Genomic DNA, 5,000 nt, shown 5'->3' on the forward strand with positions numbered 1-5,000 from the left:
ACTGGCAGGATCAACCAGGGAGCTTCGAGTAAATTTTCATCATACGAAGCAAAAATATGTATGTATATATATATCTTAGTCGCCGACTCTCTCCCCTTAAGAGTCGGATCGACGATACTTTTTCTCGTCTTTAAGACAGTTCTCTTTCTCCTCTCTCTTCTCTCTACTCTCTTCTCTCTTCTCTCTTCTCTTTCGAGTTGGTAAATTTCGCTCCACTATTAGATTACCAACTCCGCACGAATTACCACATGGGTATATCCGCGCATATACATCAGGAGGACCTCCAAAAATTTCAAACTCTCCCGTGTATCTCTCCGAGATCTTTTTAGAAGAAAAAGAATCTCGGATGTCACATCGACTTTCAGGTTTGTAAGCACGTATGCTCGAGCGCTCTCCATCGTGTAAGCACGGACATAACGCACGAAGTCCGAAGACCGCGTACGTTAACATGCTGGACATATCGAGAAAGCGCGAACCATGCTAGGCGTACCCATGTCGAGGCCCTCGCGTTAAAGATCATACTCTTCTTTTCGTTCTCTCTTCTTTGCCCAGAAATAATATATATTTCTTATAATATATACCTCTTAGTTTATGTATTTCTCTCTTAGGACACCTCAATTTTATATGTATATATTATATTTCATTCGAACAATTTTTGTTCGTCGCCCCTTTTTGTGTGTAGTATTTCGTTTGGTCTTTGCCATTAAATTTTTGTATACGAAAAATATATTTTCGCTCGGATAGAAAACCCCTTTTGGGTTTCTGAGAGTTGATGTGAGAGTCGTACAAGTATAACGAATATACGTTGTATCCAACCCAACATTCTGGGCTTACCACATAAGGGCCATTCGGTCTGAGACACCGACCCGTGGTCATGCTGTGTAGAGAAAAATTCGCAACGGAACGCGGTACAGAACAGTCGAGGAATGGACCTCGAGGAGCTGAACGACTGCTTCTCGACCGAGATCGTAGAATAGCCGCTCGCCCGCCGCTGCGCCGACCGGTCCGCTCGAACCGACGTGCTCTCTTATAGTAACCAAACGGGCGGCCGCGACGACCGCGGCGCCGGCCGCTCAGCACGGGCGCTTATGGTGGTAAACTGCCGCGCGTACAGACCAACCGGCCGGGCTGCTGGTACTTAGCCGCTGAAACTATGGTCGATTCGAACATATATTAACATACGATTTTTATTCGATAAATCGTTATTGTACATATTAAACGTTAGTTTCCACCGAAAGAAAAATTTTTTAGAATTTTTTTTTTCCAAAAATTGCAAGAGTAAACTTTTTTAATATTCGATTTAAAAATTTTTAAATGCTTAATCCTTACATTAAACTACTGGGAGAACTCAGAAATCATAATGAAAAAAATTACAAAAATTTATTTTTCTCAGAAACTCCGAAAAACAGAGTGGTCGAATCCGTGCAAGCCGGAATTTTTCTAAGTCCCCACGGTCAAGAGTAAACTTTTTTAATAAGCGTTTTAAAATTATTTCAATGTTTAATCCATGCGTAAACATGAAGTTTATTAACGTTTTTAACATTAAAAAAAATTACAAAAATTTATTTTTCAAAAAAAATGGAAAAAACCGATTCGTCGGAGCGAGGTGTCCTGCCCGTGCGGTAATTCCAGCAGGCGAATCGGACTTCCCGAAATTTTTCTAAGTCCCACGGTCGACACCAACTTTTTTAATAAGCGTTTTAAAATTATTTCAATGTTTAATCCATGCGTAAACATGAAGTTTATTAACGTTTTTAACATTAAAAAAAATTACAAAAATTTATTTTTCGGAAAAAAAGGAAAAAACCGATTCGGCGGAGCGAGGTGTCCAGCCCGTGCGGTAATTCCAGCAGGCGAATCGGACTTCCCGAAATTTTTCTAAGTCCCACGGTCGACACCAACTTTTTTAATAAGCGTTTTAAAATTATTTCAATGTTTAATCCATGCGTAAACATGAAGTTTATTAACGTTTTTAACATTAAAAAAAATTACAAAAATTTATTTTTCGGAAAAAATGGAAAAAACCGATTCGTCGGAGCGAGGTGTCCTGCCCGTGCGGTAATTCCAGCAGGCGAATCGGACTTCCCGAAATTTTTCTAAGTCCCACGGTCGACACCAACTTTTTTAATAAGCGTTTTAAAATTATTTCAATGTTTAATCCATGCGTAAACATGAAGTTTATTAACGTTTTTAACATTAAAAAAAATTACAAAAATTTATTTTTCGGAAAAAAAGGAAAAAACCGATTCGGCGGAGCGAGGTGTCCAGCCCGTGCGGTAATTCCAGCAGGCGAATCGGACTTCCCGAAATTTTTCTAAGTCCCACGGTCGACACCAACTTTTTTAATAAGTGTTTTAAAATTATTTCAATGTTTAATCCATGCGTAAACATGAAGTTTATTAACGTTTTTAACATTAAAAAAAATTACAAAAATTTATTTTTCGGAAAAAATGGAAAAAACCGATTCGTCGGAGCGAGGTGTCCTGCCCGTGCGGTAATTCCAGCAGGCGAATCGGACTTCCCGAAATTTTTCTAAGTCCCACGGTCGACACCAACTTTTTTAATAAGCGTTTTAAAATTATTTCAATGTTTAATCCATGCGTAAACATGAAGTTTATTAACGTTTTTAACATTAAAAAAAATTACAAAAATTTATTTTTCGGAAAAAAAGGAAAAAACCGATTCGGCGGAGCGAGGTGTCCAGCCCGTGCGGTAATTCCAGCAGGCGAATCGGACTTCCCGAAATTTTTCTAAGTCCCACGGTCGACACCAACTTTTTTAATAAGTGTTTTAAAATTATTTCAATGTTTAATCCATGCGTAAACATGAAGTTTATTAACGTTTTTAACATTAAAAAAAATTACAAAAATTTATTTTTCGGAAAAAATGGAAAAAACCGATTCGTCGGAGCGAGGTGTCCTGCCCGTGCGGTAATTCCAGCAGGCGAATCGGACTTCCCGAAATTTTTCTAAGTCCCACGGTCGACACCAACTTTTTTAATAAGCGTTTTAAAATTATTTCAATGTTTAATCCATGCGTAAACATGATGTTTATTAACGTTTTCAACGTTAAAAAAAATTACAAAAATTTATTTTTCAAGAAAAATGGAAAATACCGATTCGGCGGAGCGAGGTGTCCAGCCCGTGCGGTAATTCCAGCAGGCGAATCGGACTTCCCGAAATTTTTCTAAGTCCCACGGTCGACACCAACTTTTTTAATAAGTGTTTTAAAATTATTTCAATGTTTAATCCATGCGTAAACATGACGTTTATTAACGTTTTTGACATTAAAAAAAATTACAAAAATTTATTTTTCAAAAAAAATGGAAAAAACCGATTCGTCGGAGCGAGGTGTCCAGCCCGTGCGGTAATTCCAGCAGGCGAATCGGACTTCCCGAAATTTTTCTAAGTCCCACGGTCGACACCAACTTTTTTAATAAGCGTTTTAAAATTATTTCAATGTTTAATCCATGCGTAAACATGATGTTTATTAACGTTTTCAACGTTAAAAAAAATTACAAAAATTTATTTTTCAAAAAAAATGGAAAAAACCGATTCGTCGGAGCGAGGTGTCCTGCCCGTGCGGTAATTCCAGCAGGCGAATCGGACTTCCCGAAATTTTTCTAAGTCCCACGGTCGACACCAACTTTTTTAATAAGTGTTTTAAAATTATTTCAATGTTTAATCCATGCGTAAACATGACGTTTATTAACGTTTTTGACATTAAAAAAAATTACAAAAATTTATTTTTCAAAAAAAATGGAAAAAACCGATTCGTCGGAGCGAGGTGTCCAGCCCGTGCGGTAATGCCAGCAGGCGATCCGGGGTACTCGAAATTTTTCTAAGTCCCGACGGTCAAGAGTAAACTTTTTCATCGCATATTTCAAAATTTTTTCAATGTTTAATCTACGCATAAAAACGCAGTTTATCGCAGTTTTTAACGTTGAGAAAATTGACAAAAATTTTTTTTTCACTGAAAATGGAAAAAATGTATCGGTCGATGCGGGCTATCCAGGCCGTGCGGTAATTCCAGCAGGCGATCCGGGGTACTCGAAATTTTTCTAAGTCCCGACGGTCAAGAGTAAACTTTTTCATCACATATTTCAAAATTTTTTTAATGTTTAATCCACGCATAAAAACGCAGTTTATTAACGTTTTTAACGTTGAGAAAATTGACAAAAATTTTTTTTTCACTGAAAATGGAAAAAATGTATCGGTCGATGCGGGCTGTCCAGGCCGTGCGGTAATTCCAGCAGGCGATCCGAGGTACTCGAAATTTTTCTAAGTCCGAACGGTCAAGAGTAAACTTTTTCATCACATATTTCAAAATTTTTTTAATGTTTAATCCACGCATAAAAACGCAGTTTATTAACGTTTTTAACGTTGAGAAAATTGACAAAAATTTTTTTTTCACTGAAAATGGAAAAAATGTATCGGTCGATGCGAGCTGTCCAGGCCGTGCGGTAATTCCAGCCGGCGATCCGAGGTACTCGAAATTTTTCTAAGTCCGAACGGTCAAGAGTAAACTTTTTCATCACATATTTCAAAATTTTTTCAATGTTTAATCCACTCATAAAAACGCAGTTTATTAACGTTTTTAACGTTGAGAAAATTGACAAAAATTTTTTTTTCACTGAAAATGGAAAAAATGTATCGGTCGATGCGGGCTGTCCAGGCCGTGCGGTAATTCCAGCAGGCGATCCGGGGTACTCGAAATTTTTCTAAGTCCGAACGGTCAAGAATAAACTTTTTTATTACATGTTTTAAAAATTTTTCAATGCTTAATCCGTGCATAAGAGTGCAGTTTATTAACGTTTTTAAGGTTGAAAAAATTGACAAAAATTTTTTTTTCTCTGAAAATGAAAAAAATGTATCGGTCGAAGCGGGCTGTCCAGGCCGCGCGGTAATGCCAGCAGGTCGAACGGGGCGACCCGAAATTTTTCTAAGTCCCTGCGGTCAAGAATAAACTTTTTTATTATGCGTTTTAAAATTTTTTCGGCG

The 5,000-nt window shown here is 37.6% G+C and overlaps 1 non-coding gene across 1 annotated transcript in view; it reads right to left on the minus strand.

The window, feature by feature from the left end:
• Positions 1 to 21, minus strand: part of LOC143176733 (small subunit ribosomal RNA) — a 1,921-nt gene extending 1,900 nt beyond the window's left edge. Inside the window, exon 1 of the ribosomal RNA XR_013001243.1 lies at positions 1 to 21. This exon is cut by the window's left edge and continues 1,900 nt beyond it. This is a non-coding gene — a ribosomal RNA (small subunit ribosomal RNA).
• Between the last annotated feature and the right edge of the window lie 4,979 nt (positions 22 to 5,000).

Source organism: Nomia melanderi, unplaced genomic scaffold, assembly GCF_051020985.1.
Source record: "Nomia melanderi isolate GNS246 unplaced genomic scaffold, iyNomMela1 scaffold0780, whole genome shotgun sequence".
NCBI classification, from domain to species: Eukaryota; Metazoa; Arthropoda; class Insecta; order Hymenoptera; family Halictidae; genus Nomia; species Nomia melanderi.